The following is a 27,848-nucleotide window of genomic DNA, read 5'->3' on the forward strand; positions in this document are numbered from 1 at the left end:
CTCCCCTGCAGGAGCCTTCCGCCCGCTCTGCTGCCACGACTTCACCCGTGCGGCGAGGCGAGCTCCACACACACGGCACATCTAAATTAAAAAAAAAAAAAAAAAGCGGAAGAAGCGGCCGAGGCGGCGGCGGCGGCGGCGGGAGGAGGAGAGGAGGAGGGGCCGCGCGGCGGCCGAGGCGGCGGCGGCGGGGACGCGGGGACGCGGGGCCGGGACGCGGCTTTGTGAGGCGGGTCGCGGGGCGCCCATGGCGGAGAGCGGCCGGGGGGGCGCCGCCGGCGGGGCCCTGCCCACCTCCCCGGGCCCGGCCCTCGGCGCCAAGGGCGCCCTGAAAGCCGGAGCCGGGGAAGGCGGCGGCGGCGGCGGCGGCGGCGGCGGCGGCGGCGGGGGAGGGCGCCTCGGCCACGGGCGGGCGCGCTATGACAGCGGCGGGGTTTCCAACGGGGACTGCAGCCTCGGCGTGTCCGGGGACGAAGCCCGGGCCAGCCCCGCCGGGGGCCCCCGCGGCGTGGCGCTCGCCCCGGCCCCCGGCCCGGCCGCCTGTCCCCTCCCCCGGGAGAGCAAGCCGGGCGGCCTGCCTCGCCGGAGCAGCATCATCAAGGTAGGTGGGAGAGGGGCGCCCTTGGGCTCTGGTAGCCCCCGAGGGCTGCTGGTGGCGAAGGGAGGTCGTTGAAGGGAAGCCCCCTGCTAGCAGGAACCCCTGGTGCACGAGTTCCTGGCGTGGCGAGCAGGCTCGGGTGCAGACGGCATCTGGGAAGAATGGAGAGGTGATCTCTAGCGTGCAGGGGAGCTGTGCTCGCACATCCCCAGTTGAACTTGGGGCTGTCATCTCTCCCAGGACTGGCCTGGAATTAGGGCCTGGTACCTACCTCGGCAAGACAAGCTCTCCTGTGGGAGCCGGGGCTCTGAGGTTTCCATTGTATTTTACAGACCAGGATTATGTGAAAACATTTCCTTAAAAACTCCAGGCGACGGGATGAAAAGAGATTGTTTGACCACTTTCCTCTGACCTGTATTGCAGTTTAGTGGCCTCTTGCAAAGGGGTTGCCCCAAAGGGTGCAGAGCCTCCGGTCACTGGATCCCATGCAGACATGGAGTAGGTTTCTGAGCGTAAATGCAGATTTCCGCTTTCTTAGGCTCAGAAGCTCGGAGAGATTACAGTTCCGCACGATTTAATCTTTCCCTTGCTGCAGCAGGCAGGCGGGCCTGCAGTTCTGTGGAAGTTCTTTTGGGCACTTTGCTTGGTTTTGGTATCTTGCATGGTGTTATATAGCAGAAGACAGTCAGCGGTGGTTCCGTGCATTTTGAACTCAAGAAGTGATATTTAGGAACTCCCGAGTCTGTGGTGGTTTCATGCTAATACTACATTTTGGGTCTGCAGTGTAAAAATATTTCTTATGACATGAAGCGAAAAAAGAAAAGAAAAGAAAGCAAACAGTCGATGGGCTAAGAAGAGCAGAGTCTTAGGCAAGACCAACCCATTGGGCTTGCTCAAGTTTGGAGCAAATATGAAAATGTCGGTTTCTGAAAATCAGGGGTTGTCAGGACAGTGAGCAACAAAGCAGGGTGACAGGGCTGCACCCACCCTTCCTGTAGCTGATAACAGAGGGCTAGAGGGCAGAACATGCCACCAAGAGGGTTGGCACTGGTGCTGTGCAATTTAATTGGCCTCACGGCAATCTTGCTCGAACCGTGAAAATGTGTGTTGGTGTTATCAACTTGTGCAGTAATCCAGTGAAATATGCCGCCTAGCTACTCTGTGTAAGAGGCAGTTGTGAAACTGCATTTCGCTTTGTCATCTGTTTGCACAGTTTGTGCCTGGGCAAGGGCACCGCTGAAGGGCTCAGAGAGCAAGTGCTTTAACTACCTGCAGCGCGCGGAGTGAAACTGAGGCAGGGGAAGTGTTTCTGCTCCATTCAGAGCCTTTAGTGACTTGTGTTTTCTTTTGCTCTTGTAGCTTGTGTTTCCATGGAAGCTGCTTTTAACTGTGCGTGATAATCTATCCTATTGGCAGGCAGTTTCGTGACATTTCTGTTTGTTTATTGGTCACCAACTATTTGTGGTGGTTTTGTATTGTGGTGTTAATGAAATTTGAGATGAAAATTCTGTAGAAGACACCACCCCATCTAACTTTTATCCCTCTTCCCCAGTTGTTTTAAGGACCTGTTTTTTGCATTTAAAACAGAATCAGGTTTATTGGTTTTCATAGTGAGACTCATGGTGTAACTTACTGACTTACAGTGGCCTTGTTTAATTTGATACTCATGGGAGATAATGAAGATTATTTGTCAGTATTTGTCAATATTTGTAATACATGGAATTGAGAATGTATTGGTAGGTATCAGTTCTTCATTGAAGACTCTAGCAGCATGCCAGGGGGAAATCATCAATTATTCAGAAATCACTGGTTATAGGAATAGCTTTAATGCTTACACTGAATTGTGAAACTTGCAAGGATATTTTTCTTCTTTCTAATGAAGGCAATTGACTTCTTTTTCACAACTGTAACCCCTTGATCCACAGTGCCAGGAATATAATAGGGGCTCAATAAATTGTGTGAATTAAGGCACGATAAGAAAGGATACATTTTCTCTAAATTCTGTTGATTTCTAAAACACATGGTTTTGGATTTGCCAGTCTCGAATCTGGTCCGTCATTTTGGATCTCCTCTGATGACTTGACAGGCTGCTTTTTTTCTTGCCTCTGTTTCCACTTTATGTTTTCAGAAATTCTCTTGAAAATTATGGAAGTGGTGTTAAAAGTTGACCATGCCTGGGTTACAGGAGAGAGGGGATGTTATATTTAAATAGATAATCACCTGGTGTATTTCTCCTTGCATTGGTGTCTTGAAGTATTGAGGTTTTAGGAATTTAGTGTGGTATTTTCCAAAGGCATGCGTCTTGCATCAAGACATTCTCTTAATAAATAAAGGACTCTTATTTATTTAAAACCAGGTTTCATAAAGCAAGGAACAGCTGTGCAGGTATTTTTTGTCACGTGCCTGGCAGAAATTATATTTCACTTTTGGTAAGAAATAATCAACAGCCTAGGCAGAAGCAGTTGTGAAGAAGCAACAGTGACGTCTTGCCTTGGTTTCCTTGTGTACCTTTTAGATAGGGGGAATGAATGCAGCCGGTGCTCTGTGAGGAGAGGTGGCAGCGGATTAGTAGGCCGGGTGATAATTGGGAACTTGAGGGGTAGCGGGGAGTAAATGCTAAGAAGAGAGGCCAGTACTTACAGAACGTGGGGCTCCTGAGCTCTGCTTCTGTCCTAGCTTCCATCCATCCTCATCGCTGGCTTCACAGCCCTCTTCAATGGGCACCCAGCAGCCAGGGAGAGAAATGACTGACTAACCAAGAGAAAAAGGCAAGGAAAGATGATTGCCAAGGTGCAGGACATAAGGCAGAAACATACTGCGGGCTGACCAGAATTATAATTCTCGTTTTAAATCATTCCTTTGGTATTCCATTTGTTTGGTAAGTATGGTGTTGAGTGAGAAATTGTTGTAAAACTCCATTTTCCGCGGGAGGAGATGTATGGATCTACACTAAAGCTCCCTGTTCACGGTGAAGGTGTTGATGAGAATTCAGAGTGGGCAGCTTTATTGAACCTTTGATGAATACCTGAGACGATAAATTGTGCAAATCATCACCAGACTTCTCTACTTTTCCTTAGCTTATGGAAACGAATGTTATACTTTTCAGATTATTTTTCCAAGGCCCGTTACTGGATTTTTAGGGAAGAAGCCATTGTATTTGTCATCTTAAGTAATCTAATAAATTAAAATATCACTTTCGTTTTCTCTTTCCATAATTAATTTCATGACACTGTTGAAAACAGTCTGTGCTTTATTTTGAAGCAGTTAATTTGGTTGATTGTTTAGATGGCATCCGTTTTTTACAAATAGCTCCATCTTCTAATTCAAGAGCTTGGTCTAAAAATATGAAGTGGCATTGTAGGTCTTAGATCTCTTTTTAATTTTAGAAACAGATGAAATTAAAGTATCTATTAGTTTGGATGGTTTTTATTTTTATTTTTTTAGAAGTAACTTTATGTTTTTTTAAAGCGTTAGATCCTTATGTTTTTAGTTATGTATCTTATTTATTTGGAAGGCAGAGAGAGAGAGAGAGAGAGAGAGAGAGCGACAGGGTGATCCCATCTGATGGTTCTCTCCCTAAATGCCTGCAATAGCCAGGGCTGGACCAGGCCAAAGCTGCGTTTCAGGGATTCCGTCTGGGTCTCTCTTGTGGGTGGCAAAATCCGACTATTTGAGCCATCACCTGCTGCCTCTCAGGGAGCTGGAGTCAGGAACAGAGGCAGGAACCCAAGTACTCTGGATATGGGATGCAGGTTCCAAAGTGATGTTTTAATCACTGAGCCAAATGCCCACCTGGGTGGCTTATTTTCTTCAGGACTAATTAAATACTTTGATACTTTAAAAACTGTGATATGATTTGCATACAGTAAACGGCACCCTTGGCGTCCAGCTCTGTGAGCTTTGATGAACGCAGTCACAGGGTCACCACCACAGTCCAGATATGGAACAGCTCCATTGCCTCTTACCCCGCTCCTACGCCCAGACCACGGCGACCAGTGATCTTGGATCTTTTCTCGATAAATGAGTAATCACAGCTGTTGTATTATTTTGGAATTTAGAAACAATACCAGTAACCACTACTTACTAGACACTGGAAAGTGGAGTTCCCTGACGGCCCTGCAGCAGCCGCAGGAGACTGGAGACGACCAGAGTTCACCGTGGTTAACCACTATCCAAGATGTAGGAGCTGATACTGTGCCCTGCTTGGGTACAGCTGCGCTCCACTGCCCCCGAGAACGGCACTGCTGTTTAATTTTGTGTGTAATTAAGGGAGCGTTGGTGGTTTGGGCCGCTAGATTTGAGTTTCCCCTTTAAATGTAAAGGATATTGGAGGGAGAAGAAGAATCTGTTTCGCTGGCAGAAGGAGTTGACAGATCATGTACCCAGGCGGTCACCTGTTGCAGCTGCTTGATCAGGGCTTCCAGCTTCGCATCTGACCTTGCTCAAGGTGGCAGCCTTTTTCTCTTAATATCATTATTGCTGTTGTCATAGTATCTTGTGATATGGTGAAACACTCCTACTGTCTTTATACTAATATATATCTGTGTTTTCATGCTGAGCTCCTTGACACGGAGAACAAGCAAGCTTTTCACCTTGATTGTACATATTTAAGCCCAAAAATGAAAACTTACATGTGTGAAATCGGCCCATGGTTTAAATAAACAAGGCTCCCTGCAGGCAAAAGCTGGGCTGTGTTTGCTAGTTCTGCAGAGGTAAGGCACTCAATAGCCATTTTTTTTTTTTTTGGACAGAGTGGATAGTGAGAGAGAGAGAGACAGAGAGAAAGGTCTTCCTTTGCCGTTGGTTCACCCTCCGATGGCCACTGCGGCCGGCAGATCGCACCGATCCGAAGCCAGGAGCCAGGTGCTTCTCCTGGTCTCCCATGCGGGTGCAGGGCCCAAGGACTTGGGCCATCCTCCACTGCCTTCCCGGGCCATAGCAGAGAGCTGGCCTGGAAGAGGGGCAACCGGGATAGAATCCGGCGCCCCAACTGGGACTAGAACCCAGTGTGCCAGCGCCGCAAGGCAGAGGATTAGCCTGTTGAGCCACAGCGCCGGCCTCAATAGCCATTTTTAAAAATAACATCTGGTTTTGACTTCAGACATCTTGGGAGAAACAAAGACCACTGCATGCCCAGCAAGCTCGTGGGCATATCGCAAATGCAAAACGGCGGGAACTAGATCGCACAGTGCATTTGTCTGTATAGCCAGTCGCCTGGATCATTTAGGTCAGAAAAATCTAATGGCCCATCAGCAGCTCTCCACTTTACACTAATGCATGCATTTCAGACCACACAAGAGAACTGTTGAAGGACCAGAGCATGGTTGCTTGTTTTAGCCTGCTGAATTTTGTCATAACTCAGAGTTCAGTTTTCTATTTTTTTTTTTTTTTTGACAGGCAGAGTGGACAGTGAGGGAGAGAGAAAGAGAGAAAGGTCTTCCTTTTTCTGTTTTGTTCACCCTCCAATGGCCGCTGCGGCCATCGTGCAGCAGCTGGCGTACTGCGCCGATCTGAAGCCAGGAGCCAGGTGCTTCTCCTGGTCTCCCATGCAGGTGAAGGCCCAAGCACTTGGGCCATCCTCCACTGCGTTCCCGGGCCACAGCAGAGAGCTGGCCTGGAAGAGGAGCAACCGGGACAGAATCCGGTGCCCCGACCGGGACTAGAACCCGGTGTGCCGGCACCGCAGGCAGAGGATTAGCCTATGGAGCTGCGGCGCTGGGCCTAGAGTTCAGTTTTCAAAAGTCACCAGAGTGTATGAATTTTCATGCCTTAAAAATTACTTGCCCCCCTTTTGTCTTTCACTTTCCCTCATTTCCAACCTCTCCCTCAAACAGTTCTGTTTGATTTCTGTTTTTGCTGAATCCAAACAGAAAACGGATGGGGAATTACTTGTCTTATTATTTGCTGATATTGGCCATTTGAGCTGTTTTCTTAGAATGCATACTTGAAGGAACTGTTCACTACCTTTTATAGTTTTTTTGTGCTCTACAAGGGTCTAAGCCAGACTGTTACTTTTTTCTGTTTTTACACTTAAATTATCCATTCAGCAAAATTGGGCGATGCTATTTATAGCCTACCTACAAATATAAATCAAATAAGAACATTCTGAGTTGCTCTTCAGCCTTTAGCCACACCTATCTAAGGTTATCTGCCAGACTTGAGGATTAGTTTAGCTACGTGTTTGTTCTATAATGGTGGGATTCAGGTATTTTTAGCAGTAGACCACAAGGTCTGAAAGGGTGTTTTTGCAGGCCGCCTGACCAGGTTTTTTCTGCTGAGTGGTGAATCGGGAGGGTTTTGCTTGGCACAAGAGTGTCAGTCACGGCTCAAGTCCGAGCCACCAGGGAAGTTTTAGTCATATCTGTTTTCCTTGAGTCGGAATAATTCCGTGCCTTTGGGCTAGAATTCTGTAGCTTAATTATAGCATGTAATTAATTGCCTTGAGCTTCAGCAACAGTTATGTGAAGGGCCAGGCCTGCAGTGGGGCGGCACCTGCCTGTTCCTGAGCAGAGAGCAGGCAGGTGGCCTGGCCCTGAGGCCTCTAGTGCTTGGTCACATGGCAGGGGTAATTAGGTAAGATGTGTGCCAGCTAATAATCTCAGCTAGGCTGCAGCCTGGGTCAAAGGCTGCACCCAGGCTCCGTGTTGCATGTCTGGATTATTCAAGAGGCAGACAATGTGGTAGGACAGAGAGAGTCTGGAGTTGGCTTCTTAGATTAGATTCTGGCTCTCCGAACCCTCTCTGTGAGGGCTCCGGCAGAACACTGAAGTTTGTGTGTCTGGTTGCCTCATCTCCAAACCGAGTGGAATAAAATCGCCTCTCCTAGCATTGTTGTGAAGAGGAAATGAGATGATGTGTGAGCAGCGTGTCGCGTGTAAGAGGCTCCCAGGAAGCATTAGGTAGCATGCTTTCCTGCTTTCCTGTTTTCTCTTCTTTGGCGTCTATCCTGAGATGAGCAGACTGTAGCCCATCGGAGCAGATGACCAGCACGGCATGCTCCCTAGGGAAGGTCTGACTTTGGAAATACGCAGACTGTGCCTCGAGAAATTTCTCAGATATGCCCCGTATGTGCGCTCAAGGGTGATTTGCTTTGGTGCCTTTGTAAATCTGATGCCTTAATACAGCTGTGCAGGTGTGTGAAATAACCCCGGGTGTATGGCCGTTGGGCGGTGGATATCAATTTCATTGTGCCAGGCACCCGTATATCCTGATTTGCCCAGGAAAGCTCTGTATCTTTCATCCTGACAAAATCCTTAAAGGGCCTTCTTTCGCTCTCAGAGGTTTCTCAGTGTGGGTGATAAATAATAAGGTCACCCTCCTTGCAATTTTCTTTTTACACATTTCTTTACAACTTACGGGGACCACGTACAATTGCCTTCTGTGTCTGCACTGATGTTCACACCTCTCTGCTGGGTGGGGTAGGCTTGTAGTCCGCAGGTTTTCTTGAATCTCTCTCAGTCAATCACCTCCCAGGTAGGATACATTGTTTTCTTCTTCTGCCTTCCAACCATACCCTGTGCCTCTCCATACAGCCCGTTTGCTTCTGCTACGTGGCAAGTGCACTTTATTCACCTTGTATTCATGGAAGCACCTAGTTTAATGTTCTGACGAAAGCATTATCTATGAGTCTTTATTTGTTGAATCAATGTGTGAGTGAGTGGATAAGTGGGCATTGATGACATAATTTGGGAGTTTGATAAAGATGTTCTTTTGACACCAACTGGTTTTGACTAGAATGTAAAACTCAGTGGACTTTGTACCTCAGAAAACAAATTTATTTCGTGCACATCATTTTGAAAACAATCAAAGGAAAGAAAATACCTTCATTTAAAGTTGGATCCAGGAATTTGATTGGTTGCAGAATTGTCCTCCAACATGTTCATATAAATGATCTGATCCTTTTAGGCCAGTGAAATAAAAGTAGACCTTTGAATTTTCTTTTGGTTTATGTTCTGCTTTCAGAGCTTAAAAGGCATGGCAAGAGTATTATTGTTTGTTAGGGCATTTAATCCCTTTTCTGGTATTTGGTTTCCTGAAGTGATTTGTGTAGTTTTTGCTTATTTCTAAGGAGCTAAAATTGTCATTAATATTGGATTACCAAAAGACATTCATTGGGAGTGTTGTAAAATTAGCAATAAAAAAGAAAATATGTCAGGAATCTAGAGTACTAATACATGAAGTTGTAGAAGTGGAGTCTCTAATCCGCAGCATATTCCGTCCTACAGTGTTGGAAATTCTGCCCTGTGTTCCAAGGGCAGGGCTGAGTGAAGAGACCCTAAGAAGTGCTTTGTGTGCATCATCTCAGGCTTCTCTTACGAGAACCTGCAGAGAGAGAGTACCGTTCTCTTTAGAGACAGGGAATCCATTCCACACCTTTGGTAACTTCAAGATTAGGTCCCAGAGCTTATGAGGCCAAGCAGACACTCATGAAAGCCTGCTCTTGCGTTTGCTTCTTCACCCTTGTTGCCAAAACATGTCTTCAACTTTTTCCTTTTTTCCTCCTACTTGCTCAAGCCATTCTGGCTTCTTGATCTTAGCAGTTTCTACCAGTCCTAAAACAAACTACTGATTTTTAATTAGAAAAATTTGGCTGTTTGTGACTGAATGTTGGCCTAAAATCAGCCTGTCCCTATGACATGAAGCCATAGCCTTGCTTCCCTGCGCTGTGCCCCAGGCCTCTGTCTGACCCCTAAACCAGGACTTTGTCCTTTCCCTCTCCATTCTCCTTTGATGGATTAGAGACCTGTTAAGGCGGTCATTTTCCACTTTTATCTCTTTTTTTAATAAAAATAAAAGATTTATTTAGTTATACACATTTTGAAGTCCTAGAATGTTAAGCAGGTAACAACTAGTAACATTTTTGTTTTTTGGGTGGGCTGCTTCTGATATTATCTACTCCTGTTTTTTTGAATTGTCACGAAGGATAGAATTTTAAAATATGGTAATACTTACCACACATTACTCTGAAATCATTACTCAGGTATCTCCTTGGAGTGTGCAAATTTATTTAGTTGGACCTTGTAGATATTAACATCCCAGAGACCAAGAAGCTGGATTTAAAAGTGATTAATAATGTAGATTCTGTAGGGTTTTCAGAATGAAGAGATAATGTAAAATTCTGCTTAGAGATACACAAGGCCATACTGATTAGTACATTTAGCTCCTAGCTATGGTTGAATTAATTTATTTGCATATTAGCATAACAGAATTGGAAAAAGTTGTTATGTAATACTGCAGCATGTGGATATTAATAGAACAAGATGTGGCCTTCCAGATAGCTATTTTTGTAAATTTGTTTTTTGCTATAGATAGCTGTGCATGCATACAATATATAAAGACTCTTCTTATAAATAGCAAAGATTAAGAGCAAACCAAATGATGTAGTGGTAGGTTGCTACGACTTCTCTATCTAGCCTGCGAGAGACTGATGGGTAGCAGGTGCCTGCTCTCTGCACTGAAAATGTCCAGGAATGGGTGGGCTGTTTTTTTTATTTTTTCTTTGGTGAGCATTGCTGGAGGAGCCTCTGTTTCTTTTGACCAATTAGTGTGGCCACAGAGGGATAAATGACATTGTTTGCAACTGTCATTAGAACCACAAGCTGTGTGACTGTCTCCTTATGGTTTCCTGCTACCTCTTATTTTTTGTCTCCTTTCTAAAGCCTGATATCCTGTGGGCATAGTAGATGTAACTTTTCTAATTGTTCATATGGTTTAATGAAGGAAATAAAGTGAGTTGCTTAAATTTTTATTCCTGTCAATCCACAGTAATAGTTTATATTAAATGCCGATAGGATTGTTTAGATATTTTCATTTTGGAGCTAGTAGAATTCCTAATGAAATACCAGTTTTAAGGATGTATTCTTTGAAGCATTTGATTGTTTAAAAAAGATCTATATATGCTTTCAAAGCTTTCTCTGGTTTATGTATAAATATATTTTATGCATTAAAATAATATTTAAAGTAGAATTGCTATGCCACAGGATATGTATATGCTCAGATTTACAGATCTTTTCCTTCAGTGTTCCTAACTGGTTAAGTAAGTTTACACATTTACCTGGTCATTTGACTCGTAGTTGCTCTAAATGCCCACATTTGTTGTCACTAGTGTTATTTTGTTGTGGAGTGTAACCATTGGGATGGTGTGTGATGGTAGCTTACTGTGGCTTTAGGTTGAACCTCCCTGATTGCTAATGGGATACAGCACCTTTTCATGTTTCTCAGCCATTTGGATACTCTTGTTTGTGAAAATGCCTGTGCAAATCTTTTTCCCATTTAAAAAATCAAGTTTTTATTTTTTTAAAGTGAATTTGTGGGACTTATTTGCATTATCTGAACATATCTTTTGTGTGGTATATATCTCAAAAATGTCTTTAATACTCATTTGGGACTTGTTTTTTCCCTACCTTAACAAGTATCTTTTCAAAAATAATTATGCTCTTTTAAAAAGTTTGTGTTTTAAATGCATTTCTTTTCATTTGTTTGAGAGGCAGAGAGACAGAGACAACAGACAGTCCTTCTGTTGGTTCGCTTCTAAGATGCCTGCAGTAGCTGGCGCTGGGCCAAACCTATACCAGGAGTTTGGAACTCAGTCGGGGTCTCCAGTGTGGGTGGCAGGGACCCAGGTACTCGAGCCATCATCTGCTGCCCTGTGGGATGCACATCAGCAGGAGGGTAGATTTGGAAGAAGAGGTGGGACTCAAACCCAGGAACTTGGATATGGCACAGGGGCATCAGGTGGCATCTCAGCCACCATGCTAAATACCCTCCCCAAGTGACTTTTAATAAATAGCAATTCTTGATTTTAGTGAAGTCCAATTTAGCAATATTTTATGTTAGTTATTGTTTTTATGTCCAATTTAAGAAACATTTACTTAACTTAAAACCTTAAACATGCTCATTTATTTAACTTTTAGAGCATTTTTTGTTTTATACATTTAGATTTGCAGTCTGAATATTTTATGTTTGTGTATGGTTTGAGATGGATCAAGATTTTCTTTTTATGTAAATATCTAATTAATTAATTCACCATTTGTTTAAAATGTCATCTTTTCTCACTGATGCTGTGTCATAAATCAGGTGACGGCATATGTGTGGGTGTGTTTCTGGAATCTGCTTTATTTTGTGAGTGTGTTTGCTTGTCTTTGTGTTCCTGCCACACTGCCTTTCTCCCTAGGTACGTACCCACCAGAAACGTGACAGATGTGTGTTGAGAGACGCACGGAAGAGTGCTTACAGCAGCATTATGTGTAGCAGCCCCAAATTGGAAACAGCAACTCGAATTCTCATCTTAAAGTAACCGATTGTACACTGGGTTCTATAAGGAGAAGATAAAATAGCATGGCATCCGATGGGATGCTCTAAGAGTGACAGACAGGGCAGATGGCTGCTTCCATCACCCGAGTCTCTACATAATGTAGAGGGAACAACACCAGACACAAAAGAATATGTATTTTTTTTTATTCCATTTACATAGAGTTCAAAAGCAGGTGAACTAATTTGGGAAGCTGTAAGTCAGCCTAATGGTGACATTTGGAGCTGATGATTGACAGGAGACTGTGGCTTTCTGCATTTGTAGAGGTCCCGAGGGGTTCGCTGTGTGAAAGCCCTCAGACCCGGATACCTGGGATTTTTCTGGAGGTGTACCACACTGTAGTAGATAAGACGCAAACAGTTACACGGTCAGCTTTAATCAAATGTGAATACTTACCGGTTGCTTCCTGCACTAATCAGGGCATGCCTTTTACAGTTTGCTGTTGCATGCAGCTCCACCTGGGAAAGGTGTTGGTGCTGCAGGGGTGGGGAGCCCGGCCGCAGCCCAGGGCTGCCTGCAGTCCAGAGTGCTGGGGAGAGGGGCCGACTTGGTGGCAGAGTACAGGGACTGGCACTTATGGGACACATTTCAGAGCCGGGCCCCAGTGGGAAGCTGACAGTAGTGGGGAGTATGCTGTCCTTGCAGTATCTTACCCTACAGTCATGGTCGCTTGGTGTTGTCATGATTTGTTTAATGTAGTTTTTTGAGTGTTAAAATCCCTTCAGGTGCCCTCCAAGGTTGAACATTTTAATGTTTGCTTTTCAAGAGCTCTAGCTCTATCAAACACTGAACTTTGTCCCATCTAAATATTCTTTGGGAGGAGAAGCAGGAAGGGGAAGCACCATCTCTCCAGATGGGTCACGTGTGGACACCAGAGATTCCCTGAGTTCCACAACATAGCAAAGTGCAGACCTCACCCTACACCTATCAAATCAGAAACTCTGGATCCTAAAGTGCTCTAAACCGTTCTCCTGGGTTGGGGTCTGCGGCTGCCCCATTAGTCTCCGTTAGATAGGAGAGAGGAGATGGCTCCGGAATCTGGTGCCGTGGGTGACCCTGTGGCTGAGGGATGGGCATAGGGGCAGGGTTAACTTCTAGAAGTGGAGCTGCCCTTGTGTTGTGGGGATAGGAAACACTGATGAAGGGGAACAGTTCCTCGGTCAGATTTGGAGGATAGAGATTGTACATGTGAAAATGTCCTGTGTGCTAATCATTGTGCCTTACAAATACACTTTTGATCCAGGGAAAGGTGAAAAGGTACTTTGTGTCAATTGCCAACAAAGCCCCAGGTGTGTTATTTGGAGCCTTAACCTACCTGGATGAATCAGTGCATCACTGGTGCCTGCCTCTCCACTCGTGTCCACCCCTCACAGGAGAGAAGATGCCTACATGGCCATGGCATTTTGTGGCAAGGAGGACCTTCCCAGGAAGAATGGTTTCAGGAAGAACTAACTTGGTAGGAAACAAATGGTATTCCAGAGAGAGAGGCAATTGGATTGTTCAACCCTGACTGCAATAAGGCCTTGCATTTCCTTAACCACCTTGTCCTGCGCCCTGGTGGCACACCCTATGTGTGGTAAAAATGCTGCTAACTCGCAGAACCCTGAAAATGGACACTTTCCAGACAGGTGTCTGTAAGGGTGGCTTATTCTGGGAGGAGGAGAAGCAACACAGTGATGGCCTACTGCCCCCATCATGGAGGCTGACAGGCTGGGTTGTAAGCCATGACCTTTTGGGGAACATGTGCTTTCTGATGCTGGAGCTTTTTCCTGTTGACCTCACAGACCTTTGTGGAGTTATTGTCGAGCCCCCAAATCATCTATGAGATATATTTATCAGCCCCCAAACAGTAACATGAAAATGTCAATTGTTGCATGTTGATAGTCTTCCTTACTGGTGTGTATTTCTCCTCAACTCAGCTGTGCAATTGAGAGACCAACATTTTATTCCCATTTATTCTTTCAGAGCAGGTTTTTTTCCTCTTCTGGATTACGTGAATAATCTTCCATCGAAGCTTGTGTCCCTTACTGTCCTTGCATGGGCAGCAAGGAAGGAAGTGCCGTGGTGGGAAGGCCAAGTCCTTGGGGCTCCCCTGTAGAGGCTGAAAGGGCTCTGCTAGTTTGACAGCAGCAAGGTGTTCCCGAGCCACCCTGGTCTTGATTGTGACTCACTTGTTAACACACATACTTTTTTTTTTTTTAAGATTTATTTTATTTATTTTACAGAGAGAGGGAGATACAGGGAGAGGTCCTCCATCCGCTGGTACACTCCCCAAGTGGCTGCAGTGGCCTTAAGCTGAGCTGATCTGAAGCCAGGAGCCAGGAGCTTCTTCCAGGTCTCCCATGCGGGTGCAGGGGCCCAAGGACTTGGGTCATCCTCTGCTGCTTTCCCAGGTGCATCAGCAGGGAGCTGCATCGGAAGTGGAGCAGCCGGAACTTGAACAGGCGCCCATATGGGATGCTGGCATTGCAGGCCAGGACTTTAACCCACTGTGCCACAGTGCTGGCCCAGTTAGCGCATATATTTTTAACAGTTCTATTTTCTTACTTCTAAATGGGAAACATCATAGAAGTGAACTTTAATGTTCTTTAGAAGAAAAAGTCTACAAGCTTTCTGGGATAAATCAGTAGTATTTACAGAGCAAGGGATCAGAGAGGTTTCCTTTCTTACAGCATAATAAGCCAGGTTTTCTTACCCATCTTCATTGCTAGGGAACAAAGTATTGTGGAAAAATATTTTAAAGTAGTTAAACAGGGGGCCAGCCCTGTGGTGTACAGAGTTAAGCCTCTGCCTGCAGTACACTGGTTCAAATCCCAGCTGCCTCACTTGGGATCCAGCTCCCTGCTAATGCACCTGAGAAAGCAGCAGAGGATGGCCCAAGTCGTTGGGCCCCTGCACCCACATGGGAGACCCGGAAGAAGCTCCAGGTTTCTGGCTTCAGCCTGGCCTAGCTCTGGTTGTTGTGGCCATTTGGAGAGTGAACCAGCAGATGAAAGATATCTCTCTCTCTTTCTCTCTTTTCCCTTCTCTCTCTGTAGCTCTGCCTTCCAAGTAAATAAAGAAAGGAGTCTTTAAAAAAAAATTAAACAGTCTGTTTATCCCAAAGAATAGCTGCCATGTGTGAGTGCTGCTGTGAGGGCCTGGGAAGGAGACAAAGTGAGAGAAATCGCCCTCCGTGCTCCCTACTGAGAGGCCCAGGAGGAGCATCCTCCCTGGGACAGCAGCCTGAGCTCTCTGCATTGATGCTGGGTCCTCCTCATTACTTGATGCCAGACAGCAAGTCAGAACAAGGCAGATGGCTTAGAAGATGTCACCAGATTAACAGGGTGACAGCTCCTGTCCCCAGGTCCATCATTCCTGGACACACCTGGGCCATTGGAGCCATACAGCATACTCCAAAATGGCGCTGCTAACCTTTTGCACATCAGGTCACACAGAGAGAGTGATGTTGTTGTGCAGGTGGGCGGAGAAGAGTGCTCGGGCCCGAGTCCCCACCCAGCTGTGGCAGGGACCTATGTCGCAGCAAGCCTGGCCTCCCCTGGGGCACCCAGGGGCATGTTTGTGGGGAGCCTGGTGGAGAGAGAAAAGGAGGGGTGCGGTAGGCTCGGAAGCGCCGTGTCGCCGGCAGGCAGGGTGCCCTCACACCACGACTGCAGTGGCACCCAAGCCCAGGCGCCCAGCAGCGAGGTCAGCGGCAGGAGGTGAGACTGAGCAGGGTGCAGCGTCTCCAGTGTGAGAGCGCTGAAGCACCTGCCTTGTCCGGAGCGCTGAGTCTGTGCGGACAGGCCTGCTGTCCGCCGTCACCTGGCGAGTAGGCTGCATCCTCTGGACGCCAGTGTGGTGGTCAGGCGCGTCCTGTCCACACCAGGGGCTGCAAGTTGGGGGCCATGGGCGCTGAGTAGGTTTGCACCTCTGCTTGGCTGGAATGCATTAAGAGGAATTTGTCTATTAAAATGCGTGACTTCTTGTCTGTCAGGTTTCTTGGATCTGTTTTGGGCACCTGGCAAGTACTTTTTGTATGACCGATGTGGCAAGTAAAACCTACATAGATCTTGGGAAGCTCTGTGTGAGTGGTTCAGTTTCTGTTATTTTGTTGTTGGTTCAATTCTTGATGTGAGAAAGATCTGTGCTGTGCCTGTAAGTTTGCTCATGAATCCGTAGATCTACCCAGTTTCCCCCGGAAGCACCCTAAGCAGAAGCTCTCTCCTGTTTTAAAGGTCATATTTAATTTTTTCCCATCTCTTGTCATGTATAATTTTAAATGTTGTTTTCAGTACCTCCTGCTCCATTTTATCTGAATGTCATGCTTCGGTTTTATATTTTTATTTTGGTTCACTTTGGCTTTGGTTTACTTACACTCCATTGAGAATGCTTGGCTGCAAGGCCCTGTGCATCTCCCCGTAGCCCCGTGTTTTTGTTAATTTCCAGCACTGAGAACTGTGGGTTGGCACAGTTGTTTTAGTCACTGAGAGGATAGAGCCATTGAGATCTTAACCTCACTGTCTTGAAAGATTGTTATTGAGGCAGCAGTGTCTGTGATACTCAAGAAAATTCCTTCCTTCTTTCCCTCCCTGCCTCCCTCCCTCCCTCCCTCCCTCCCCCCTTCCTACCTGTCCCTCCTTCCTTCCATCCATCCATCCATCCATCCTTCTTTCTTTCCTTTTTTCTGACTGTAAAAAAAAAAAAAAATCCAGAGAAGAATTCAGGAAGTCTGTTAAGGCAATAAGAATATAAATATCGTTATTTCCTAGTATTTTCAGTGAACTTGAAAAGGCAATAAAATATTTTTGCACACAATTATATATATATATATATATTATTGTCATAGGGAATATCAAATTCAGAAGACAATCTTAATTTTACATCCAGCATGTATTTTGACTTTTATGAAAACCAGTTAAGCTCTTTACAGCTCATCATATTCCCTGTATATTGAACTAAAGCTATATATTGAGCTGTGCATTTCTTTAGGATAATTAATTCTGAAGGAAGAGGTTAGGATAACATAGAAAGGTGGTGGTAATACTTCGTAACCAAAAAAAAAAAAAAAAAAAAAAATCTGGGACGGTTCACTGTCTAGCTCTTTGATCTCTGCAAGCTACTTCTAAAATGAATTCAGGGTGCTTTCACAGTGGTCCTGTGTGATAGACAGGATTGGTGAATCTGGTTTTATAGGTGAAAAAGTTGAGGCCCGCATGTACAAGATTGCGCAGATCCCATGAGATTCTGGCAAGGGTGAGCTTTGCGTCCAGGTCTCCTGCTCTTCCCGCTGTGCCACTAGGGTACCTTCTTGCACCTTATACGTGCCATTCGGGAAGATGGCACTTCATTCCTCACCTGCTTAGTCAACAAGGCACCAAAATAGAAACCCAGTGTCATCAAAAGGTAATGTTGGAGCAGCACCCATTTGAAGTGAACTGCCTGGCTTATTGAGAAACCAGAGTTGTATTTCTGCCATGAAAGGGGCTGAAGTTCATCACCTTGCAGAGGTGTCTGGGAGCCAAGAGGTGTTGGACCTCTGTCAAGTTTAAAGGATGACAACAGCGGCCAGGCCAACTTTTGAACCTGCGAGAGGTGGAAGAGGAAAGGGAGATGGTGATTTGAGCCAGCTCTCCAAGTAGCATGCAAGCAGAGACTGGCCTTCTTATGCAAAGATGAAATAGAGACAGACTCCTCAGGATGTTCCTGCACACGTTCATAACCGCACTTCTGGAGAGAGTTGGGAGAGAGAGCTGCCGCAGGAGATTGCCGTGCACCGCGTCTTCAGTGTCGGAGAGGCCTTGGTCAGACCCCATTCCTGCTGAGCGTGCACCGCGTCTTCAGCATCCGAGAGGCCTCGATCAGACCCGGTTCTTGCTGCCCTACCCGGTGAGGAAGAGGGAGATTTTTGAAGAGGAGAGTGATGCTGATGACACCATACCTCTTCCTGTAGAACTGGAAAAAATTAAAAAGAATTGAAGAGCAGGCCAGGAAGGAACAAAAACTGAAGAAGAGAAGATCTGTATGGAAAATAATCTGAGTGGAAATCCTCTCCTTAATCTTACTGGCCAATTTCAGGCTCACGCCATCTTCCAAGTTAAAAGACAGTGGGATGATGAGATTGTCTTTTTAAAGAAAGAGTATCAGTTCTGATGTACACCGCTATTAAAATTAAACAGGCGCGTGATTTCTATGGCAAGAACATGAGCTGAATTGAATTAACCTTCTTCTAACACGTAACCGTCTTCTAATTTTCAGTCTAAAGTGGATTGGAGAGATGTATTCAAGTGCGAGGGTGTTGATCTGCCTCTACCCTCAATCTTTGCTTGAGAGTCTTTAATCATCTTGTGCCGTTCATTGGCTCAATCACACATGATATGGCTTGTTTCTTACAGGAAAGGTATATACGTTAGGAAACGGGGGTCGGGGAGTGGCTCCATGGTTATGACCGCTCTTGGGACACCCACATCCCGTATCTGAGGGCTTGGCTTGCGTCATGGCTCCACTTCCAATCCAGATTCCTGCTGTTGTGCATCCTGGTAAGCAGCAGGTGAGACTCAAGTACCTGGTCCCTGTCATCCACATTGGAGCCCAGATTGAGTTCTGGGCTCCTGGCTTCAGCCTGGCCCAGCCCCAGATGCTGATAAAATGAGGGGAAAAAAAAAAAAGTTTGGAGCAGGCATATTTGCATGCCAAAGAGGACACTTTTAAACATTTCATAAAGGAGTAGTACATGGAGTAGTTCCTTTCTTTAAGGTTTAAGTTTTGAGTATAATCATTAGACTAGGGCAGCAGCCCTCACCCTAGCATCCATGAACTAGACAATTATTTTCCCCATTGATTGCTTTCCTGTTATTTTGAAATTTGTCTCTGTGAATTAAATTCATGGAAGTCTCTCACAAATGGCTTTCCTGCTACTTTGAAATGTATTTCTGTGAATTCAAATTGTTCTGTGGAAAATATTCCGAGAAGATAATTTTTCATGCCAGACATATTATTAAGCCGTTTTGCTCCAGGTGAGCAGTAGGAGGGATACAGGGACGCTGAGTGGCCTAGAAGTTGCTCCTGGGGTGACACTCATGTCATGAAACTAGATTAGTTCTTCTCGGACAGGAACTGGAGCAGGCCCGTCCTGCCACGTGAACATGGGCGACTGCCTGCCCCTATACTGGAAAAATGCTGAGACTGCAAAGGGCACTGGAGAGTCTGCCCTTGACTTCTAGTCTCATGGTTGAACAAAGTGAGACACGAAGGCCCGCGTGTAGCAAGGCGCTTGCCGGGGAAGCAGTGGAATCCGTAGGAGCGCCTGTGTGGCTACTGGAGGTACGTACCCAGGAGTGTGAGAGGGCAGGGCCCTGGAGGCTCAGCTAGGTCTTGCAGCTTGCAGCCAGATGGGAGATGCCTCACCCGGTGGGAGATACCCGTGCAGTTCTCTATTCCTGGGAAGTGGTTGGGTTGGGTTGGTGGAGGAGTGCGGCAGAACGGATTCGAGGAGGTTCCCTGACATGGCACACACCTGCAGGCTGGTGGATGTTTCCTCTAATCCCTCATGCAGGTTCCTGCAGGACAGGGCCCCTGGACTGCGCCTGGCTGAGCCCATTGGCATTCTTCCATGCAGCCACCCGGTGGCTGTCATCTGGTGTGTACACATGGGGACCATCAGAGTTTATCTTCTGTGATCTCTTTGAATTGTAGAATTGTGGCACTAAGAAAATCTTGGTTCTGTGGAAGAAGGAGCACCTGGGCGTGGACAGCTAATCTGGCTTTGCTGTTTTCGTGAAACAACAGTAAAAACTCGGGTGTCATGGAATGTGTGGCTTCCTGTGTCCAAGCTCTGCTCGTCGGGCCTCCTGTCCAGGAATCCTGAAAACAGCTCATGCCCTGACTGCCTGCACAGTTGCCAATTTGACCAGAACCAGGGACGTGACTTTCATTTTTTAACCTTTTCAAGAGCTGTTGGCTTGGCCGGCACCGCGGCTCACTAGGCTAATCCTCTGCCTGCGGCTCCGGCACCCCGGGTTCTAGTCCTGGTCTGGGCGCTGGATTCTGTCCCGGTTGCTCCTCTTCCAGTCCAGCTATCTGCTATGGCCCGGGAAGGCAGTGGAGGATGGCCCAAGTGCTTGGGCCCTGCACCCCATGGGAGACCAGGAGAAGCACCTGGCTCCTGGCTTCGGATCGGCGTGGTGTGCGGGCCGTAGTGGCCATTTTGGGGGATGAACTGGCAGAGGGAAGACCTTTCTCTCTGTCTCTCTCTCTCAATGTATAACTCTGCCTGTCAAAAAAAAAAAAAAAAAAAAAAGAAAGAAAGAAAGAAATGAAGGAAGCAGACTATTGCATGCATTTTGTTGTCGCCAAAGTTTGCTAGTTTTCCAGAAGACAGAGGTGTGTGTGTGTGTGTGTCACACACACAGAAACATGGATGTGTATTTTTTTTTTTTTTTTTGACAGGCAGAGTGGACAGAGAGAGAGAGACAGAGAGAAAGGTCTTCCTTTTCCGTTGGTTCACCCTCCAATGGCCACTGCGGCCGGCGCATCGCGCTGAACCAAAGCCAGGAGCCAGGTGCTTCTCCTGGTCTCCCATGGGGTGCAGGGCCCAAGCACTTGGGCCATCCTCCACTGCCTTCCCGGGCCACAGCAGAGAGCTGGCCTGGAAGAGGAGCAACCGGGACAGAATCTAGTGCCCCAACTGGGACTAGAACCCCGTGTGCCGGCACTGCTAGGTGGAAGATTAGCCTGTTGAGCCACGGCACCGGCCATGGATGTGTATTTTAAAAGGGTAAGGATTTAGGGTGAGTTGGCCTGCTGGGTGGTTCTCTGCCCCTTTGAATGGTGTCTTTCAGCGCTAGGCTTTGCCATCTCCAGGCCTAGGGGTGCTTTTGTCACTGCCTTCCTGGAGGCAGCCTGGCAAGGGTGTCTGGTGGCCTCAGTCAGGATTGCTGTAGTCCCCTTCTTGTGACACAGCACTGGTGGCAGAATTCTTGTTGTGGAAGGCCCCAGAGAGTGTGGGCACAGGGAGTGATGTGAGTGGAGAGTGGATCCGAGAGTATGGGCACAGGGAGTGATGTGAGTGGATGTCACCAGGAGTGGGCTGGGGATCCGCACACCCCTCCCTTGGCATGGACTCTGCGATTCCCCACTTGGTACTGCCCCTCTTTTATCTTTAAAACAAAAACTAGAAGCCCAAGCTGACTGACTGTCAAAGACCAGGCCCCAGTTTCATTGTCTATATCAAACCAAAGTGTAGCCATCTACCAAGAATTTTCTTTTAGTGTAAAGTGTACTTTCTGTTTTATCTACACAATTTTGATTTATTTTAATTTTTTTGGAAAGCAGGCGGTTACTTTTTGCATTTATCATGAGAAGGAGAAGTACAATTATTTACCAAGTCTAAAAGTCTTCTATATGAAGGAAATGAATTTCCGGTAATGAAATTGAGATGCCTTTGTCAGATTTTCAGAAGGATCTGAAATCAAGCAAGCAAACAACAGATTCAGAGCAAAATTCTGCTGTTAGCAGCTCCAGTTCTCTGTTGAAGTCTTCAGAATACCGACAGCGTGCAGGGAGCCTGCTCTTTCTACACCCTTAGACTGTGGGGAGCCCCGAGGGAGGAGGTGGAGATGAGGGGAGCAGGATATGGAGGAGTAGGTGCTGATGGGTGCCATCAGTCTCTAGGCCCAGCCAAGGCCCCACTCACCATCGTCTGCATTGACAAGAGTCACCTGGAACCACCCAGAGCGGCTTCTGGGCTAGGAAGAACTTCACCCTCGGAAGCAGCAGGGCTGCATGGTGGTGTTCAAGGACCTAGGCCCTTTTTCCTTTGTGTGCTTTTTCCTCCACTAAAAATAAAAATTAGAAATTGTACTCTTACTGTGTGGGCATAGAGACAAATCTGTTCATACTGTATTCTAAAACATTTTATTTGACCTAAAAGTCCTTTATTTCTTCTGACTTTAAAAGATGCTAAAACATTTTCATGGAGCCCTAAACATACTGCGTTGTGCCCGATATGCCTAGTAGATGAATTGGCCCAAATGTGTGTAGCTCATCCTTTGATTTTCTGTCCAAAATGCATGAGGAAGATGTGAAATACACAAAATATGTTTTTGTACTTCTGTTATTTTCCTGTGAAGTGAAAAAGTCACTAGTAAGCATATTATGAATTTAAATGCTGAAGAGAGAATTTTGTGTTAGTTAATATGTAACTTGTATCTTCAGTTTAGGTTTATTATTAATTTTGGCAAAGATATGTTTAAAATTTCAATCAAGTTGGAGTTTTTAAGATTAAAAATTTACTGTTAACATCAGTAATGAATATTCTAGTTTGAAATTTACTCCGAGTCTATTTACAATGGGAAGTATTTTAAGCCTTTCTTCTAGTTTATCTTGGGAATATATATATATATATATATATATGCATATATATAATACTTTAAAAATGAATTATTTTCTAAATCAAATTAGCTATGTAAGAACTTACATATATCTCTTTCTGATTCTGAAAAGTTTTCTATGAATTCTTTGTGTAAAAATCTATTTTAAAAGATAGCAGGCAGTAATTTGTGACTAGGAAATTTTGGAGTGGCCAGGAAAAGCATGCCAAGAATAGAAGCTGTGTTTATTTAGTCTCTGCCCCACCCAGTCTAAATCACAGCCATGTGCTTCCAGACGTGGGGAAGGCCAGTGGGGACAGAGGTGGCTTTTCCCCCCAGTTGTAAAGTTGATGAAGAGATTGTTCTTAAACCTTTTGACTCCTGCTTCTTTAACAGTGCTTATAACTTATTTTAGTATGGTGTCATCTGAAGATGAGTTTAGTTTTCAGTTTCTTCTCCTCCTTTCTACTTTTATATGTTTACGCTTTGTCTCATGAAAGGAAATTTCGAGATTCTGGGCTTTACCAGTAATTACACTCTCAGAATTAATCAGTGTTTAATTGTATGCTTCCCTCTATTTTTCATGAAAGTCTAAAAATATGGCTGCCTATTTGTTCATTGTGTTTAAAAAAGGGGTCTAGATTACGAGTTGAGTTCTTGGGTAGGTTTGTCAGCTCTGTGGGGCTGAATGCTAGCCAGGGAAGTCTGTCACTTGTGGTAGGTATCCTGAGAGCCCTGGTAAGGAAGGGCTCAGCCAGCACCGAGCCCTAAGTACCAGCAAGGCCGCCCAGTGGAACTAGTGGGGGCTCATCCACACATTCGGTTAGTCAGGTGCTCAAAGCGTCCACCAGTGTTCAGGACCCGTTGCCCAAATGTTCTGGCTTCATTAACTCCGTGGTAAGATATTAGGGCATTGATGACGCCCGGTCCCACGGAGCACTGCTTGGCAAGGAGGAGCTTAGCGCTTATGTTTAGGAGTCAGCCATCCTGGGTCTGAATCCAGGTTGGGAGTCACCTGCTAACAACCTTGGTTTCCTCATCTTTGTGTGGGTATAATAATGAGATATGTGTCACTGGGTTTTTATGAAAATTAATTGAGATAATGTATGAAAAGCATAAATTTTAATAATGTATTAACTCACAAAATAGCAAAAATCTAAACTTATTTCAGGAGTCATGCCCTTGAGGTAGAATTTGATTGTTTGCTTTACTTACCTTCATAATGATTGCATGAAAGAAATGAGTATCAATTCACTTCATTGTATTTCAGTTCATTTTATTTCTTTTATTTATTTATTTATTTTTGAAAGGCAGAGTGGACAGTGAGAGAGAGAGACAGAGAGAAAGGTCTTCCTTTTACCGTTGGTTCACCCTCCAATGGCCGCTGCGGCCGGCGCACCATGCTGATCCAAAGGCAGGAGCCAGGTGCTTCTCCTGGTCTCCCATGCAGGTGCAGGCCCCATGGACTTGGGCCATCCTCCACTGCACTCCCAGGCCACAGCAGAGAGCTGGCCTGGAAGAGGAGCAACTGGGACAGAATCTGGCACCCCGACCGGGACTAGAACCCGGGGTGCCGGTGCTGCTGGCGGAAGATGAGCCTATTGAGCTGCGGTGCCGGCCTCATTTTATTTCAAAACACATTCAGTGACTCTTCACACTATTCTTTATTCAATATTTTCAATATTGAAAATTCAATTCAATACCCAATATTCAATTGAAAATTCAGTATTCAATATTTCGATATTATTTAGTATCTTATTCTGTTTAATCAAACGTCTGTGAAAACTTAGCATTATGGGCTGACTTGGCACTGTTTGTCATTCCTGTTATATGTTTGACTCCCTCTCTTCCTTTGATTTTTTTTCTTCTCTCTCTCTTTAAACATTTTACTGTAGACAGTAGGTGCAAATAGAGTAGTATAGTGAACCATTTTGTACCCATTTCCCAGCTTTAATAATTGTTAATTCATGGCCAATCTTATTTCTTCTGCACTCCTATAGTCAGCCCATTCTGTGTTATTTTAAAGCAAACCCTAGACATCATATTAACCATATATATTTTTATACAGATGGTAATACCATTGTTATGCTTAACAACTAACAATAGTTCCTCAATATCATCAAATACCCAGTTGGTATTCAGATACCTATCATCTTTTTTAAAAAAATATTTATTTATTAGTATTTGAAAGGCAGAGTTAGAGAGAGAGAGAAGGAGAGACAGAGAGAGATCTTCTATCAGCTGGTTCACTCCCCAAATGGCTGCAGTGGCCAGAACTGGGCGGATCCAAAGCCAGGAACCCAGGAACTTCCTCTGGGTCTCCCACGCAAGTGCAAAGGCCCAAGCACTTGAGCTATCTTCCACTGTTTTCCCAGGCACATTATCAAGGAGCTGGATTGGAAATGGAACAGCCGGGACTTGAACGGGTACCTTATGGGAGGCAGGTGCCACAGCACTGACCCCAGCTAATCATCTTTAAAGTTTCAGTAATAAAAAGTATTGCAGTTTGTTTAACTCAGAGTCTAGATAAGCTCGCATATGTTTCAGTTGGTTGATGTGTGTCTTAAGTCGTTTTTAGCCTACCCTGTTCCTGTTAGTCATTGCTGTGGACAGGAGGACATACCATCTCCAAGTTAGCTGAGCACTGTTAGCATCCAGCACTGAGGGCAGATGGGGGATTTCGTCAGGGCACCCACCCCATCCGTAACTTGGCAAGTGGCTGGAGAACTTCTAGGCACAGGGAGTAATGTGGCATGCGTTTGGTGGAGCAACAAACACTGGGTGCCTTAGAGGAGGTTAAGCGTAGGGTGGGGGTGTAGGAGACTGAGACTGTGCCCAACTTGTGGTTTATTACATGTTTTCTTTTTTTTTTTTAAGATTTATTTTATTTGGAAGGCTAAGTTATGGAGAGAGAGAGAGAGGCAAAGTGAGTGAGAGAGAGAGAGAGAAATAAACAAAGAGAGAGAGAGAGAGAGAGAGATCAATCTTCCATCCACTTGTTCACTCCCCGAATGGCTGCAATGGATGGAGCTGGGCTGGTCTGAAGCCAGGAGCCAGGAGTTTCCTCTGGGTGTCCCACATGGGTGCAGGGGCCCAAGTGCTTGGGCAGTCTTCTGCTGCTCTCCCAGATGCATTAGCACGGAGCTGTATCAGAAGTGGAGCAGCTGGGAATTGAACTGGTGCCCATATGGGATGCTGCCCTGCGGACAGTGGCTTAGCCCACTGTGCCGTAGCACCAGCCCCTATTATACATTTTCAAAGTGGTATTTAAACATAGCTTGTTTATTCAGATGAAGACAAAATGAATAAAAATGCGATGGTGGCAGAGACTGTAGGAAATACATAGCATATCAACTTAATATTTATTTTCTGATAATGTCTAATTTGGCAAATTAGGATAATATGTGAGAAGTGTGTGGCATCTTAAGTTAACTAGACATTTGGAACAAAATGTGCTTCAGCCTTCTCCCTGCTTTTCCCTTTATTATAAAAGAGGCGTTAGTATAGAATGACATTCCAGAGGGCAGGCTGGGCTGTCACCCCATCCCGGGAGTAGTCTGGAAGGCCCAGGTTCACTGCCTGCTGCACTTGGGTAAACGAGAACTCAAGAGGTAGATGTTTTAATGTTTTTTTTTTTTTTTCTATTACGTTTAAAACATTTCAACAGCTGTTACAATTTAATGATGTTCTTGGGCTGAGTTCTTGGTGCTAACTTAAGATGTACACTCTCAGCCTACAGTGTTTTTTGTTTGTTTTGTTTTGTTTGTTTGTTTTTGCCGTTTCTTGATAGTAAGGACCTGAGTTTCAATTCTAGCTCTGCCACTTACTGTTCGCTGGGCAAGTTATGTAACTTCTGGTGGCTTCCTCATCTGAAATATGGAAATACTAGTGATAATAGTGTTTCTTCAGAGGACCGCTGTGTTGACTAAATGGATATGTAAGAATGCATATATTACAGGCACTGGCGTTGTGGGTAAAGCCACTGCCTGTGATGCCGACATCCTACATGGGCCGGTTCCTGTCCAAGCTGTTCGACTTCCTATCCAGCACCCTGCTAACAGGCTAGGAAAATCAGTAGGCCCAAATATGTTTGGGCTCCTGCCACCCATGTGGGAGACCTAGATGAAGCTCCTGGCATCAGCCTGGCCAAGCACTGACTGTTGCAGTCCTCTGGGGAGTGAAACAGCAGATGGAAGATCTCTGTCTCTCCTTCTGTCTCTATAGCTCTTTCAAAATAAATAATAAATCTTTTTTTAAAGGTTTATTTTTTTATTTGAAAGTCAGAGTTACACAGAGAGAGACAGAGGAGAGGCAGAGAGAGAGAGAGAGGTCTTCCATCCGATGGTTCACTCCCCAATTGGCCACAACGGCTGGAACTGTGCCGATCTGAAGCCAGGAGCCAGGAGCTTCTTCCGGGTCTCCCATGCGGGTGCAGGGGCCCAAGGACTTGGGTCATCTTCTACTGCTTTTCCAGGCCACAGCAGAGAGCTGGATCGGAAGTGGAGCAGCTGAGACTAGAGCTGGTGCCCATATGGGATGCCAGTGCTTCAGACAAGGGCATTAACCCGCTGCACCACAGCGCCGGCACCAATGTAATCTTAAGAAAGAAGATGACATGTATTACAACATTTGACCTAGGGTTTGACCCAGTGGTCTTAGATATCCGTGTTTGTATTCTTAGTGTTCTCTTCTTAACTGATTTTCAGGGTTACTGACTGTGTGCACATAGCAGACAGTGAGTAATGAAGAGGATTATGAACAAGAATATCAACTTTTATATGTGCTGGGTTGAAATTTGCGCTTTTTTTTAATTCTGTAACTTCCTTTGTATTCTATAATTAATTTAATATTGTTCTAGAGTCCCTACTCTTGCTCAACAAAAGCCAGGAATATGTCAAAAATAATTCTGTCTTTTCTGGCTTAAAATAGCTTCTGCAGGGTTAAGTAATTAGATAATTAGGAAATTTAAAGTTCAGGATGGTTTCTTTCTTCTTCAAGGATCTTCTCTTCCATTCTTGGGAAATGATAGCATTAGTCTGACTGAAGGCCACTGTTGTCATTTGACAGAGGCCCATTATGACCACCTTGCACCCAGATTCTGCTCCACTCCTGCCAAGGTGACTGGCCTGGGTCCTTCCCAGAGCTCAGAAGATCTCTGCCCCTCTGGTTTACCCAGCTAATTGGGACGGCAGTTCTCCCTGCCTTTCCTGTTGCACCAGTCTTCACTCTCTGCTGGCTTGTTCCCATCGGCTTCAGCAGTCTGGTATTTCTTCCATGTTCTCTTGAAACCACTTCCACTGGCTCCTACCTAATTTCTTTGCCTCGGTTTGCAGAAATAAAGCACCTTGAATAGTCGTCTGCTTACTCTGCCTTCAATTGCTTGTTCCCATTTTTCTTAACTCACCCCATTCAGTTTTTTACCCCCACTATTCACCAGAGCTGTTCCTTTTTTTTTTTTTTTTAATTTTTGACAGGCAGAGTGGACAGTGAGAGAGAGAGAGAGACAGAGAGAAAGGTCTTCCTTTTCCGTTGGTTCACCCCTCAGTGGTTGGCGCACTACAGCCAGTGCACCGCGCTGATCAGGAGCCAG

At 45.5% G+C, this 27,848-nt stretch overlaps 1 protein-coding gene and 1 pseudogene across 1 annotated transcript in view; both read left to right on the plus strand.

Annotated features, from left to right (window-relative positions):
* The first annotated feature begins 480 nt into the window (after window positions 1-480).
* PLCL2 (phospholipase C like 2) overlaps window positions 481-27,848 on the plus strand; it is a 191,552-nt gene continuing 164,184 nt past the window's right edge. The window contains exon 1 of the mRNA XM_062215130.1: window positions 481-601. The gene's annotated coding sequence lies outside the window, so the exon portion shown is untranslated. The remainder of the gene's footprint in view (window positions 602-27,848) is intronic.
* LOC133752086 (spliceosome-associated protein CWC15 homolog) lies at window positions 17,444-18,041 on the plus strand (annotated as a pseudogene).

Source organism: Lepus europaeus, chromosome 2 (assembly GCF_033115175.1).
Source record: "Lepus europaeus isolate LE1 chromosome 2, mLepTim1.pri, whole genome shotgun sequence".
Lineage (NCBI taxonomy): Eukaryota > Metazoa > Chordata > Mammalia > Lagomorpha > Leporidae > Lepus > Lepus europaeus.